The following is a 16,754-nucleotide window of genomic DNA, read 5'->3' as shown; positions in this document are numbered from 1 at the left end:
GCCCTTTCAGTTGGAGGTATTTACTTAGGTATTTAATCGGGGGGGGGGGGGGGGGGGGGACACGGCCAGAAGGCAAGCACACACACATACCTCAGAACAAATCTGAAATGCAAGGGACTTCGAGGTGGGAGCAGGGTCTGAAATCCCAGCTCAGAGCTGGCAAATCCTCGGCAGCCAAACAGCAGCCCTCTGTGCGCTCCTGTCCTCGTTCATGAACGGTCAACAGAGCAACTGCAGGTGATTTGGGCTGACGCCGCTGAGCCTTCTCAGATGGCCAGGCCCCTGCAAACTTATTCATCGCCTCATTAAAGCAATTCCAAAATCAATTCCAAATTTGACAGGCCGTCAGTACATTGTTGCTTCTCCGTGATGGGAGTGACATGTTAACAGCAATTAGACTTTTGCACATGCACGTTGGAGCCTGTTCAGCATATTCTTTATTAGAAGAGCCTAAAAAGCGTTATTATAATCACCTAACCTGGGGTCATGGCCACATGCTCTATGATCTCCATCTCCGTCGGCAGGCCCCTTGGTGAAATTTTGCCTATTGTCTGTAGAGATTAAAAGGAAGTGCTTACCCCAGATGCGATATTGGAAAAATCAAAGGTCAGAGCAAAGCTTGTGGTAGCCTCTATGTTTTTTAATACAAGTTACCAGAGCAATCAGATTAGCATGAACAGATATTGCTCCTTCTAACAGATGGAGCAGGATTCTTATGTAAACGAGGGCGGACAGGCTACGGTCTTTGGTGGCAATATTCAGGGGGCAGGAGTGGGGGCTGCTCTTATCCCCACTGGGGTCGGCCTGCGCTCGGACAGCGAGAATGGCAAAGCCTACACTCCAGGAAACAGAGGCATATTAGTCCTCAAGGAAAACCATATCCTTCTCAAATAAAACCAGTGTCTCTTGTTTGGAACGACCCTTTGAGGCCAGCTCTAGTGGGCAGTTCAAGTCCTTGGTGGGAGCTGTTTTCTTCTCTGCTTTGGCAGCCCAGCAGAATCTACTGAAAAAGAGCAGTGCAACCCGATTTTCCCAGGACTCAGCCAGCCACGTGAGACCCAAATAAGTCTCAATCCAAGTAAGTCCCATTGATTTCAGGGTGGGGTGTTGCAAGAGGGAGTCTGTCACAGGCCCACAAACAACTCCCTCTTGCTCTTCTCTTCTGATTTCAGCCCTGATGGCTCCTGTTTGGGAGTGGTTTTATGCCTAGTGTCCAGTGTGAATAAAATTAACATCTTAACCAATTCTTTTTTTTTTTAATTTTTTTTAAATATATTTTATTGATTTTTTACAGAGAGGAAGGGAGAGAGATAGAGAGTTAGAAACATCGATGAGAGAGAATCATCAATCAGCTGCCTCCTGCACATCTCCTACTGGGGATATGCCCGCAACCCAGGTACATGCCCTTGACCGGAATCGAACCTGGGACCTCTCAGTCCGCAGGCCGACGCTCTATCCACTGAGCCAAACCAGTTTCGGCAACCAATTCTTAAAGTACTTTTATTATTCCCACTTGGAAGATGAAATGGGAGTGGTACGTTTCAGCCAGCTGTCCAGGATCTCATAGGTGGAACACAGGATGCAAACTGAGGCAGCCTGGCTTCAGATCCCACGGCCAACTGTTACCTGAAGCTGGCTCTGGAGCAAAAGCTCGTCTCTACCCAAGGCGGCCTCCTCTCCAAACTCCCAGAGCTGCAAAATCTTCAGTGCCCCATGTAAATGTTTGCCGACTGGTTGACTGACTCGTTGAGTGAATGAATGAATGTTGATTTGTTGCCAGTGGATGTGGGGTTCCTGTCACGAGAAAAGCATTTTCAGGGACCCACAAGGGTGGTTGAGGTCTGGTGGCAATATTTATTTGTGGTGCAAAATCAAAGGATGCCTCTCTGGTGTCCTGTCTCTGTCCGTCACCATGAAAAATCAGGGCCAGAGATGGAGTCAGTGTCCAGAGATCCTGTGCCACATTAAAGCTAAGTTTCAGGCAGTGTCAGGTGAGCTGAGCTTGTGTTCCCAGCTGCAATCATTGCTTTGCTGCTGTACCCAGGCTTCCTCCTGGAGCCTGTGTGTGGAGCTACATGGCTCCTAGGGCACATGGCTACTACAGAGAGAACAGGGGAGAGGTGGGGGGGGGGGGGGGGGGAGAGAGAGAGAGAGAGAGAGAGAGAGAGAGAGAGAGAGAGAGAGATGCTTTGTTCACCTGGCATTATGTATTCTTGGGCTTGGGAGGAACCAGGTGCTGATTTCAATCAACTTCCCAAGCTTTTTTTTTTTTTTTTTTTTTAAATATATTTTATTGATTTAGAGGAAGAGAGAGAGATAGAGAGTTAGAAACATCGATGAGAGAGAAACATCGATGAGCTGCCTCCTACACATCTCCTACTGGGGATGTGCCCGCAACCCAGGTACATGCCCTTGACCGGAATCGAACCTGGGACCTTTCAGTCCGCAGGCCAACGCTCTATCCACTGAGCCAAACCGGTTTCAGCAACTTCCCAAGCTTTTGCAGGGCTTGCGTTGGCTCCACCCATTAACCAATGATCTTTTTCTCAGGTTAGACCAGTGGTTCTCAACTTTCCTAATGCCGCTACCCTTTAATACAGTTCCTCATGTTGCGGTGACCCCCCAACCATAAAATTATTTTCGTTGCTACTTCATAACTGTAATTTTGCTACTGTTATGAATCATAATGTAAATATCTGATATACAGGATGTATTTGCATCATTACAAATTGAACATAATTAAAGCATAGTGATTAATCACAAAAACAGTATGTAATTATATATGTGTTTTCCGATGGTCTTAGGTGACCCCTGTGAAAGGGTCGTTCGACCCCCAAAGGGGTCGCAACCCACAGGTTGAGAACCGCTGGGTTAGACGAATAGGACTCTGTAGTCCAGCACCACCCCTGTGCCATTTAGACTTTATTAGGCATGTGCTTATCTCCCTCTGCTCCCCCACCTCCTACAATCCAAGAGGGGAAGGTGTGGGGCACTGATCCCTGGAGTGTGTGTGAAGCTGTAGCTCCCTGGTGAAGCAGACAGGCCCCTGTCTCCCAGCTGAATATGCTCAACAGTGTTGACTTCCCTTGTTCTCTTCCTATTTGTCAGTGACTAGCTACCTACCCTCACAGATGATTTTATTTTGGCCGGATTTCATGTAAAGCTGTGTAATAGTTCAAATTTCCAGGTTCATGGGTTTGTCTACACTGACTGGCATATTGAAAACTGCAAACAACCCTCAACCCTATAGTCCCTGTTCCCCCTCCCCGCTTCAGGCTTCTCTGAGATGCTTACCACCACTGACGTGATATGTTTTGTCTGTCTGTCTCTCCCAGTAGAATATATGGCAGGAATTTTCATTGTTTTGTTCACTGTTGTCTTAGTGCTAGAACAGTGTCTGCAGCAAACTGGAGTCTTGATCATTGTTGAATAAATGGGAGGGTTGTGTATTTCAGGCATAAATAGGATAGGGGATGTATCCCACCTTTGGTTCAGAAATATATTCATAGACCTATGTGCATTATTGATGAGAAAAATAGCATCAAAAGCTGGAAGGAACATTAGTGCTCTTCTTGCCCCCTTTGTCATTTTCAGAAAATGTCATTTGCTTTTGGTAACGCCACGCTGATAGTAGAACCAGAACGGAAACCCCTTGTCTGGGAGCTTTTCCAACCCCATATTCTACATACTTAGGGTGGCCATCTAGGGATTTCCTTTTCTACTTTGTGCTTTGTTAAAGGTCTTCTCAGAAAGCCCCCAACTGATCTGACATTGTCCCCACCGCACACTGGGCTGCTTCCTGGTTGGCTGACCGCCTGACCACCAGGGCTTTAGAGGGTCCCTGTGGTTTTGTTGGATCAGGGGGTTGCTAGCTTTTGAAGCAGGCCTGCTCATTGCTGATTTCCCCCAGGCATTTGTTTTTGAAGCCAAAGCTTCAAAGGCAAGTAACTTTTGAAATTTCTCAGCTATTCATCCTGTTGGAGAAACTCAGTGCAGACATTCAACGAGCCATTTGTTGCTTTTATTGGGTTCAATAGATAAGTAGGAAGCCACCATTTGGAGGGTGAGCTGACACCCTCCTCTGAGGAGCGGTGTCTCTGTAGAGATTCTCCTTAGGCTTAATATTTTGATTTGCAGTTGTCTAGAGAGAGGTTTATAGTAATTGTGTGCATGTATGTGTGTGTGTGTGTGTCAGGGGAGGGTTGGTGTGTTTTTGTGTGTACGTATGTTTGTAATTTTTTTGCATAGTGGGTAGGCAAAAGGTTGGGGAAAAAAATCTTAGCATTTCCAGTAGGAACTAATAGAACAGGTGTTTTTGAAATGTGGTCCAGGGATCCCTGGGGGTTCCAGAAACCCTTTAGGATTTCTGTAAAGTAAAAACTATTTTCATAATAACACTGAGACATTGTCTGCCCTCTCCTGTCATCAGGATACGAGGAGTTTCCAGAAGCTTTGTGGCATGTGATGTTGCCACAGCATGAATGCAAAAGCTGGTAGGAAAAACTAGCCACCCCCCTTAGGCCCGGCATTAGACAGATCTGCAAATATGTAACATAGTGCCCCTCTCCTCACTTCTTTCTTTTGAAAAAAAATGTGATTACTTTCATAAATTTATATTTTTATGTTAACACTAGAGGCCCGATGCACAAAATTCGTGCAAGGGGCTCAGGGCTCAGCAACTCGTAGCCCCGGCTTTGTCCAGAAGGACATCTGGCAGGTCATTCGGCTGTTCGGTCTAATTAGCATATTAGCTCTGTATTATATAGGATGTTATAGGGCTACTATTTTTAAAGGAACTAGTTAATACTTAAAAAATGTCTCAGTTTTGGCCTAACTGGTTTGGCTCAGTGGATAGAGCGTCAGCCTGTGGACTGAAGGGTCCCAGGTTCGATTCCAGTCAAGGGCATGTACCTTGGTTGCGGGCACATCCCCAGTAGGGGGTGTGCAGGAGGCAGCTGGTCAATGTTTCTCTCTCATCGATGTTTCTAACTCTCTATCCCTCTCCCTTCCTCTCTGTAAAAAATCCATAAAAATATATTTAAAAATATGTCTCAGCTTTAAAATCTAAAATAATAAAGACTGCTTATGTATATATCCCACACTAAACAAAAGCTTTTGGATCCTCAAAATTTTTAAAAAAGTAAAGTGGTCCTGAGACCGCAAAGTTGGAGACCATAGTAGTAGAGCTGGGAAAATTCAGTGTGAGTGAAGCCACAGGATCCGTGCTGGATGTTCTGGTGCATCCTTGCCTTGCTCAGGCAGGCCAAGAAGTACCCTTTTATACAGTCAGAGCAACCGAGACCACAGGGTTTACAGAATTCCCCAGAGGTCCACAGCCGCTGAGTGCCACGTTAGGGTGAGAGTGACACTGAGGCAGGACTGGGACCCGCGTCTCATCCCATCTGGAGCAGAGAGAGCTCCCTACTACCCCACATGGTGAGGGACACAGGTGGTTTGTATTAAGAAACCATAAGCTACAGACAGACAAACCTGTCTTCCCTTTTTTCTCTGGCTGTTAAACTTATCTCTGGTAAGTGTGTTGGTGAAGAAACTGAAAGTGCTGGAAAGAACCGTTTATTTGCTTAACTTATTTGGTTTAGAAATTGTGGGCTGGAGTTGATGCTGGTGGTCATCCTCTTGAGGCTCAACTCGCAGAGTTCCGCTTCCACACTCACTGGCGGGGCTGTGAGCAAACCTCAGGCTGTTCGCTGGAGACATTAGTTTCCCGCCACATGGACCCTCTATAGCAGCGGTTCTCAACCTGTGGGTCGCGACCCCTTTGGCGGTCGAACGACACTTTCACAGGGGTCACCTAAGACCATCCTGCATATCAGATATTTACATTACGATTCATAATAGTAGCAACATTACAGTTATGAAGTAGCAACGAAAATAATTTTATGGTTGGGTCACAACATGAGGAACTGTATTTAAAGGGCCAGAAGGTTGAGAACCACTGCTCTATAGGGTAGCTCACAGCATGGCAGATGGCTTCCCTCAGGGTGACCAAGAGAGAGTGAGAGGGCTGCTCCAGGTGGGAACCACAATCTTCTTGCAACCTTGACTTGGCAGTGACATTCTATCATTTTTGCCAAACTCTGATTTTTAGATTCCAGTCATCAGGTCCAGTCCACATTCGAGGGGGAGGCAGTTCCCTTGGAGTGTGAACACGAGGAGGCAGGGTTTCTTGGGAGCCAACTAAAGGCTGTCTACCCAAAGCGCTACACCCGATCCTCTCACTCTTCCGGCAAGCCCACACTGTGTAGCAGCAGCTTGTGTTCACCACCTGTGGGCCCGCCTAGTGTAGAGTGAAGAGCATGGACCCTACAGCCCGTCTTTCTGGGGTTAAATCCCAGCTCTACCACTTGACAGCTGTTGACCTTGAGCAAGTTCCTCTGTCTCTCGGTCTCTCAGACATAAAATGGGCATGATAATAGTTGCTTCTTCATGGGGGTTGTTGTGAAGATCGAGTTAATACATACCCTAGAGTGCTGAAAACAGTGGCTGGCACGGCGTAAGCACCAAATGGGTACGTAGAAGTATTGCTGCCATAGCCCAGGCACATTACACAAATTATCTAATTTACTGCTAATGATATCCCCACAAAGTAGGCATTTTCACACCATCTGACCACTGGAAAACTCAGGCTTAGAGAGTGTAAGCTCCTTGCCAAGGTAACACCATGGATAAATGATGGACTGGGACTCCTGACCAGGCTTGACTACCCCCAGTTCTGGCCTTCTACTCTGTTACATTGGGGGATGCACCAGGGAAAGAAAATGGCCACGTTAGAGTCCAGGAAAAGTAAAATAAGAATGTATTTAAGGTACTGCTGATATAATTATGAATTAAGAGGGAGACATTTTTCAAGCATCCCTGTGGACACCAGTGGGAAATTGTTCTAGGACTAAATTCAACTTTGAAAATAAATGACTGGTAGCCAGACTCAAAAATTACCAGGCACTTAGGCAGTAATTGTTTACTATATGATTTTCCCATCCTCTGTATGGTACTTACCTTGCAATGAAATGATCAATAGTTATCCTGTAAGTCGCAAGTGTGCCCATGAAATTTGTGACCTGGAAAATCAACCGTTATAAGAGTGGAATGTTTAATGGTCTGGAAATGATCAGAGCGATCAAATCCACACCAGTCAGAGGTAAGGCTGCCTCTTCCCTTCGACATATCCATCCAGAAATCTCCAAATGAGTTCCCAGGCTGTGGGTTGGCACCATCTGCAGGGCTTTTCCCGTGTGAGCTGGAGCTGCCCATGGCACTGTCTCCTTCCAGGTCAAGAACTTCTCCTTTCATGCTCAGGGAGGGAGGTGCTTTTCTCTAGATCAGCGGTTCTCAACCTGTGGTCGCGAGCCCTTTGGCGGTCGAACGTCCCTTTCACAGGGGTCACCTAAGACCAGCCTGCATATCAGATATTTACATTATGATTCATAACAGTAGCAACATTACAGTTATGAAGTAGCAACGAAAATAATTTTATGGTTGGGCCACAACATGAGGAACTGTATTTAAAGGGCCAGAAGGTTGAGAACCACTGCTCTAGATCCATCCAGGAAACAATCCAGAATCAGCTTTAGGCCAGTGGATGACTAGGTGTGGCCATTTGTGGAACAGTGGTCCACTGGGTTGGTTGTGCTCAGCAGAGCTGGGCATGTTTCCTGGTAACTTCCTTTTTGAGAGAAACTCCAGGGAAGGCAAATGTCTGTGGATGGGCCTTGGGGAATTGGGGAGTGCCACCCCCTCTAACATCAGTGCAGGCCGACTACACTGGAGAGAGGCCAGCCACTGCTCATCTCTATGTCCTCTCCAAAAAGAGAGAATTAATTCCACAATTACTCATTCAGGGGCAAGGAAGAAGGGCAAGATCAGTTTCTCTCCCTTAAGAACTTGCATCTTTATTGAGGATTCTTAATGGAGTCACAGGAGCCAATAAAGAAGGTTGCAGGGCAGTGAAAACCTGTGAACAGTGACTGGGAATATCCGACGGCTGGAGTGTTCAGAAAAAGTCTAGTGGAAAGGGTAGAGTTTGAGCCAGCCCTGGAAGGCTTTAACTAGGTCAAGAGGAAGGGAAAATCCAAGCTCTTTAGCTTTCTAGGATATGGCTTTTTTAGCCTCAGATCTAAGAAGGCAGCTCAGTGTCCAGAGAGTAGACAGGCTTCAGAGTTAGTCAGGCTAAAAGTCCTGGATCTCCATTCCCTGTGTTGGAACCTAAAGGAAGTCACTTAATCTCTTTACAGCTATTTTTCCACACACAAAAGAGGAATAATAAAATCTACGGAGAGTGATAGCATATGAAAACAAATGTACTTGCACATCGCAGGTGCTCAATAAACATTGGTTTCCTGCCTTTACACTGCCCCTTCGGATTCTCTACTGGACCTCTTGGCTATAGGCCCGTCCAAGCCAGTTCCTATCTCCACATCATCTTACGCCAATCTTCGTCTCTTGAAACCCTCCATCAAAACTGCCACCATGCCACTTCCTCCATGAAGTCTTCTTAATTCCTCCAGACATAAGGCATGTCTCCTGTCTTCATACTCTCTTAGCCACTCTGTCAGACATGCCTCCCACTATCACTAGAATGACTTCTTTATCAGGGAATAAGCTGCTTGAGTGCATTGATCATATCAGGTTTATCTTTCTAGATCCACAATACTAGCACAGTGCTGAACCATAAAATGTGTTCAGGAAATATTTGTTGCGTGACCAACTGAAGGACTGAAAAGGGGGCAGAAGGCAATTCTAGAAGAGAATGCGCAGCAAAAGCTCACTAGCTCGCTTTAGTGTACTTGGCACTCGAACTGGAAGCTGTTTCCCACAGAGCTAGTTCTGTCAGCTCTCTGGAGTAGAGGTGACTATATCTGGGTCACAGATTTAATTGGGACAGTCAGCTCTAACGGAAATGCTCTAAAAGAGAGTTGGGTGTGCCCATCTCTGCCAATTAGGAAGCAGATTCAGGCTCATCTGTGTAGTGTTTATGAAGCCACTCAATACTCTCTTATTCATAGAATTAAGCTCAAGAGAGAGGAATGGAGCGGCTGAAGAGTTTGATTTCCTCTCCAATGCCAGGATACTTTGAGGAAAATATTCTAAAATAGATCCGAGACTACCAAGTGGGAAAAGGGTAGAGGAGGGGTTGGTATTCCACTACAACTGGAACTACAACAACTAACCGAAGGGGTTAAGTAGAGAGAACACAGCTGAGTTGAGCATCGTAGTAGGAAGTCCTGGCTATTTGAAGTTTCTCTTTGATTTTTCACAGGCTCTCAGCGTTTGCAGAAGGAACTTCAGTGATTATACAAATATTTATAATCACAAAGGTCACACAACTAGCTGGTATCAGAACGGAGCCTGGTAACGAGATATTTCATTTACGTTGTGCTTTTCACATTTTAAAGTCCTTTTACCTACTTTCCTTTCTCAAAACCCGTTATATAAAGGAATTACTACCCCCATTTTAAAGATGAGGCACCTGAGATCCAGAGTCAGAACCAGCGAAGTGGTGAAACTTCCAGTGCAGAGCCACTTTCTCGGCTCCTCTCCCCAGCCTGCTTCGACTTAATGTGGGGATACTGACATGAGTGCTAGAACCATGGCAGGGGAGGGGCGTCTGCTTTAGAGGCTGCTGTGGGCTCTGTTTACGTGACAGAAAGAACCCTCAGGGACACCGATCACATGGGGAGAGTGCCAGGAGCATCATTGTGTCACCACTCAGCCCTGGAAATCCCCATGCTCCGCAGCCCGGGGACCACTGTGCATTCCCCCAGAAGTTTTGACAGTGGTGCTCCTGGCATGAAAAACCTCAGCACACATCGCCAGACAGCTGTTAGCGGGCCACCGAAGTTCCCCAAGACACTTGGTACCTTCGTCAAATCTGTTCTGACTCTGTGGGCGGTGGGGTTTCATCGAGGGGCGCTGAGAGCAGCAACCCCAGAAGGGCTGAATTTGGACAGAGCAGATTCTCAGGTCTTGCCGTGGCTTTACAACCCCCTTTTCTGAGATGCAAACACAGCGCTGATATATTACACATCCTTTTTTATTTGCAATCTTTGGCAGGATGAGATATTTTGAGATATGAGATATTTCCTCTAAATTCATGTACAAGTCCAGGTTCTCAAATTCTGCAGAATTATGTGCAAGCGGGGGAGTCCAGGGCAGGCTCTATAGGTTGGTTCTTAAAACACAACGTAAGAGATGCTGTGCTCACCGGGCATTGCCTATGTGTTCAGCCACTTTTCCTAATGATTTCTGCAATTAGTATGAAAGGCAAGCAGATTGTAGCCTTACCAACTGGATAGAGAAGTTTGAAAAAGAACCTTACTTGTCTTCAATTTTTATTTATCATCAAGTCCCAGCTTCCCAAAGAATTTCTGGGGCTTTGCTGGTTTCGTGAACTTAAAGAGAAAAAAAACACAAAAAGCTGCTTTTCTTTTGTGCACAGAGTGAGCTGCTGGTAGCCAGGGTCAGGGCCGCCAGCTCTGTGGCTTTCAGAGACTAGCCAGATGGCTTCGTAAACAGATTCCCTGGGTGGCGGGGGCAGAGGTGAGGACAGACAATGAAGAGGGGGGTGTAAGAAGCTGGAGTATCTCTTGAAGACAGGAACGGGAAACAGGGAAGCAAAACATCTGACTTGGTGATTAAGAACGGCTAAGTGACGGGGCTAATGGTCTCAGACGGTCTCTGCAGAGGACCTCAGAGACACGTCAAAATTTCCCATAAACCTCAGATAGATACATCTTGTCTTTCTTCCCAACTTTCAGAAATGGTGTGTGTTACGCAAGAAAACCCACAAAACTTCAAACTGGCACTGGTTTGCCCAATTTAAGGTCAGATTTTGCATAGAAGATTCAGAGACAGAAAAACACTGACATAAAAGCAATCAAGAAGGCACTGAAATACCACCATTTCCAGCCTTCACACCTGGGTGTGCTATGTTGTCTGCGGGCATTATTATCATTTCTTTTGATCGTTTGTTTGCAAAATGACTGCAGGACCTTAGCATCAGCAGAGAGCCTCTGTGGTGAAATTTCCTGTCTCTGAATCTTCTATGCAGAATCTCACAGAATGAACGAAAAGAGCCCTGGCTGGTATGGCTCAGTTGGTTGAGGGATGTCCCATGTACCAAGAGGTTGTGGGTTCGATTCCCTCTTGGTTGGGGCTCATTCCCAGTTGCTGGCTCTATTCCCAGTAAAGGGCCTGCAGGGGCTGCTGGTTGATGTTTCTCTTGTATCAATGTTTCTCTCTCTCTCTCTCTCTCTCTCTCTCTCTCTCTCTCTCTCTCTCTTTCTCTTTCTCTCTCTTTCTCAAATCAATAAAAACATATTTTAAAAATAAATAAATAAAGAGCCCTAGCCAGTTTGGCTCAGTGGATAGAGCATTGGCCTGTGGACTAAAAGGATCCAGAGTTCGATTCTGGTCAAGGGCACATACCTCAATTGTAGGCTCCTCCTGGGCCTGGGCCCTGCAATCAATTGATGTTTCTCTGGCATCGATATTTCTCTCTGTCTTTTCCTCTCTCTCTCACTCTCTCTAAAAATCAATGGAAAAATATCCTTGGGTGAGAATTAAAAAAAAAAGAAAAGGAAAAAAAGAAAGAAAGGAAGGAAGGGAAGAAGGAAAGAAAGAGAAAGGAAGAAAGGAAGGAAGGAAGAAAGAAAGAAGGAAAGAAAGGAAGAAAAGGGAATTTTGCTGTGCAACCTGGAGTCCATTCTCAGTTAGGAGGGAGGAGAAAGAAGCTGCTGGCCAACCGATGAGTTTGTATAGTGATTTCCACAGTTAAACAAAATAGAATATTGGTTTCTTCTCTTATGAGAAGTGGTGTCGAAGTTCTCCAAAAGAAAACACCACCATCTTTCCATGCACGTTAGTAAACATGCATGGGAAGCATCTTCACTGTGTGCCTAATAAAATTGTTATGCCCAGAAAGCATCATTCATCTCTGACAATTCTACCAAGTTGACCTGTTAAATTTTAAACTATTTAATTTTCATAATCCTTTTATAAATGAATGTGCTCCCAACTGTTATTACTCCTGAGAAAACCAGGAGGTGATCTGAAAAAGATGTTAATTTATGATAATATAAAGCAGGACCAATTATCCTCTTGGATTAAACAGTTCAGATTTGAACTAAAGTCTAGGGACTTAAATTTCTAATCAGTAATATCCAGTGTTCAAACTTTCTGGGCCAGTCTTGTCATCAGTAAAACTTTCATTTAAAAGAGAATAGAATGTATTTCCTAAGAAGAATTAATTTAAATGTATTAGTCAACTATTTCACACAAGATTGTTAAAATTTTAAATTATAATGATATGTATTAGCAAGTATGTTCTGATTTCAGGTTGAAGAGTCTGAGATATTTCCAAAGATATTTTCATATTAAGTCAGCATATCTATAAATCAGAACTAATGATATCATCACAGGAAGGATAACATCAAGGTGATATTTATAAACAAGGCTTATTAAAAAATTTTATGGAGCAAACTACTACTCCCAGAGATCCCCACTCTACATCCAAGCGTACGTATTACAAGGCATCCACATTTCACATTACACACATGTATACACACGTAATTTTATGGATTTTTATAAAATGGATTTTAAAAGTATATGGCTATTGTAACTTATTTGTAATTGACTGAAATTGCATGACCATAATTTATGTACAGTTAGAAATTATTTTATTAATTTTAATTTAATTTTTGCTTTAAAAATTAAGTTAAAAATGTTTAAAGTACAGTGTACATTCAGTACATTCAGTATTACTCTAGATCAATCTTAGATGTACAGCACCATGGTTAGACAATCATGTACTTTACAGAGTGCCCTCCCAATATTTCAAGTACCCCCCTGGCCCTGTTCGTAGTTATATTGATTTTATTCCCTATGCTGTTAAAAAATCTTTAAAAAATAATTTTTTTTATTGATTTTGAGAGATAGAGAGAGAAACATCGATGTGAAAGAGACATAGCAATCACTGCCTCCTGTATGCCCCCCACTAGGGATTGAGCTCACCACCCGGGCATGTGCCCTGACTAGGAATTGAAACAGCAACTTTTCAATGTATGGGATGAGGCCCAACCAACTGAACTACATTGGCCAGGGCTAGAAATTCTTTTGAAGTGAGAAAAATCTTACCTACACATTCTTTTCCAGTGTAATCACATTTTTAGAAATAATAAATTTAACAATTAGTGACTTTGTCATGTTGGCTATATTTGTAGGTATTGAATTAAATAGATTTTGTGATTTTATTCTTTTGTATTTTGAAATCAACATATTTTCTCCAAGTCTCTAACATTTTTATAGATTCTGGAGAAGCCTTGTGTTCACAGTGCCTGATATTTATAAAGTCCTTGTTTACAGAATCCTTTAAAGTTTAAAATATTTTAAGAAATTCATAGGGCATTGAACAAGTATTACTGTGTCATTGTTGCTTTGTGCCTCTTTTCCTCAATAGCGAGCTTACGTAGGTCCAGGAACCAAGAGGTAAAAGTTGAATTGGCCCCTCTTATCAGCAATCCCAGTGACCTACTTGTGGAATTCATACTTCTCATCCTTGAAAATTTAACCTCTCCTGGATGAGAGGGCCTAGAGAATTAGCCACAGGGGAATTAGTACAAGTTCTCCTGAATCTGAAGCTATGACTGCCACCCAGTTTAGACTCCTTATGCTGATGGGCCATATTTGCAGTAGTAATTGACCCTGACTACCACAAAGAACTAGGATTGTTGCTATACAATGGGGACAAGAGGGAGTATGTCTTAATTGAAAGGGATTCACTGGGGTGTCTCTAGGAGCTTCCAAAGCCCAGGTAACTGTAAATGAGCAAGTGCAGCAACCATAGTCCAAGAAGAGTAAGGCAACTGAGGGTCTGGTTCTTGGAGCAATAATTTGGTTGTATACGTTATCTCCTCCCCGAGCAAGGGCTGTATTTCTTCACTTGGGTGGTCCTATAACCTGACTCCTGTTTTTAGTCTGGAGCATTGAGGGGAAGCAAGGTGGTTTGAGGAGGACAAGCATCAGCTAATAAGGATGTGTCTCAGGTGAGGTCCTATCGCGGCTGGCAGGCTGGTTTCTTCCAGTAAGGGAGACGTAGCCTCTTGCTAGACTAAAAATTTGAGGAATTTGAGTATTTCAAATTCTCAGGCTTATCTACCCAAATGCCCTCATTCTGAGCCTTTCTTTCTTTCTTTCTTTCTTTCTTTCTTTCTTTCTTTCTTTCTTTCTTTCTTTCTTTGTGTGTGTGCTTCTGGTTAGTAAAATTATATAGGTTTGAAGTATACAATTCTATAATACATCATCTGTATATTGCATTGTGTGTTTACCACCCAACGTCAAATCTCCTTTCATCGCCATATATTTGACCCCCTTTACCCTGTACTTTCTCTATAAAGACTGACTTTGTCAGAGACCAGTTGAGGCTGTGCACTCAGTCTCCTTTGTCATTCTGTTACCCCTGTTATTAAATCCTGAGCATGCTTTCTAGCCTCCTGTGGAGGAGAAGCCCTACCTCCTGGCTTACACACTGCAAAGGAGGTATTTTCGCTTGCACAGGATATCCTGAGGTTGATAGTTGACTAACTACTAGAACCTCTCTTTATCTTTCTCTTTTCAAAGCATCTAAAGCCATTGACAAAATCTGAATAACCCCATAATTCTTAAAATTACCATTGCCCCTCCCACTCAAGGCTACCACCCTGCCACACACGCTCATACTCATCTTCTGCCTGTGCTCCATCTGAGGCACCACCAGTGAGGGTCTTCGTAACTGTGATGCTGCACACCAGGGCTTATCACCACCTCACTTACTACCAGCAACTCAGTCTTTCTGACTCATGAGTGATCTGATTCCAAAATTATATCCCATGGGTCTGCTTTCTAGGGCCACTTCTGGTATCTACTGTCTTAACCTGTGTTCTCCCAAGATGTATGAGCCTGAGAGAAAGCTTACCTCTTACCAGGTTATTTTAGGGCATGACCTCAAGGTATGGGGAAGGGAGTAACAGGCAAGGAGGAGAAGTTCATTCAAAGGGCATTGTTACGTTAATGAGCTGGTCATCTCTTTGGGACACTCAGGCTTGATCCAATGGGGTCCCTCTGAGGAGCTGTAAGATACGTGCCTCAGGAATGTCCGCTGGAGAGACAGGAGTATTTATCCAATGTATCTACCATCTTCTTTTCTCCATTAGTCAAGGTTTGTCCAATGGGGCCTTAACTCCTCATGCTTGCAGACTGTGCACCTGTTAGGAATGCAAAGTGTCCTACATGGCAGTGCAGAGGCCTGGGGCAGCTGGGACAAGGTGCTATCAGGTTATTCCCCCACATGGCTATTGCCTCAGCATTGGCTTGGGTGAAAAGGTGAGCCAGGAGGACACGAGATGTCCCATCAGGACCCACCCAAGAACTCACCTGTTAAGCCAAGGGCCGAATAGAATGTAAAAAACCCATCAGTGACATATATTTTATGCAGTGTGCACTACTCTATTTTTTTTAAAGTGTGTAAAGAAAAAAGATTCCATTTCACTTTCTTTAAAAAACAACAACATTTAAACCACAGAGATAATAAAGTACCCATAGGAAAAAGTTGCCTGTGCATTCCAAAGGGAAAAAAAGAAGAAAAAGAAATAGGGAAAGGCCAATTGCCCAAAGGACTCTGAAGCAATATCTTACCTTCAATGAATAATTTGCCTCTAAGATACCTTATGCCTTTGTTTGTGAGAACTGCTCCTCACCCCTCAGGTTCTAGGTGAAGGTTCCTTTCTCTTGTGTGGTTTCTCCAGCTCCTTCCAGCTCCCCGCACTCTGCAATCCCAGCTCTCCTTACCGGGTCCCTTACTTTCCCATCTGTGCTCCGTTCCAGCCTCTGCCACATTGTACAGCAGCTTTTCGTTTGGCCTTCCTCATAGATTGGGGCCCCCTCTCATTTTTACCAGCGATGCCTTTTTAGCACCTCATATGAGTTCAATTTCTAAATTTCCCTCATTGAATCATTTTCAGGGTCTGTCTTGTGCCAGGCACAGTGGGAGAGGCACTGTATTGTAAGACCCAGGTCTGTCCTCAGCAGGAGGTAGAGAAATCCAGTGGGCAGGTCAGGAAGTGGCTGATCAAAAGTCTAGTACCCATTATAAAGCCTGAAATCCTAATTTCAGCTCTTTGACGGATGATTCTATCGGATGGCTCTACAGGGAGCAAAATCCACGGGGTGAGTCAGGGACACAGGTCCCATCAGAAGTGAAGACACAGGCCAGCCCGGAGGTGGGTGACCCTCCCCTGGCAGTCTGAACATAGATTTCCCTTCTCACGCAGGAGCGTGTGGGGAGGGGCCCTGAGCTGCAGTGCCTCTGCCTGAGCCGAAGTGGGCCTGGGAGAGGGAAGTGGGAGGTCACATCAGATTGATAAAACCCATCCAGTTGCTTGAGAAATAGGGAACTTGTTGATGTTCTCATTTGAACAATAGTTCCCTATGATGAGAAGCAATTAAAGCAGGTTCTGCATTGCCTGGCTCAACCCAAGTCCCACCCCTCCAACCGCCCCAAACCTCCCCTCCCTCCCCACCTCCCTCTTTCCATCAGACTCCTCTCCCAGAATGGAGGTCACCAGGCGTTAATAGGACTCTTCTACTGTAAGAAGTGCTAACTAGGTCCTCCAGGTTGTGCTGGCCCACAAACCTGACCTGTGAGTGCTTCAGGGAGAAATACCCGGGGAGGAAAGAGTGATTCAAGGACGCCACCACTCACA

Source organism: Myotis nattereri (genome assembly GCF_964212035.1).
Source record: "Myotis nattereri genome assembly, chromosome: 7".
Classification (NCBI taxonomy): Eukaryota; Metazoa; Chordata; class Mammalia; order Chiroptera; family Vespertilionidae; genus Myotis; species Myotis nattereri.
The sequence above is the reverse complement of the archived record's forward strand: the minus strand, read 5'-3'. Positions refer to the sequence as shown.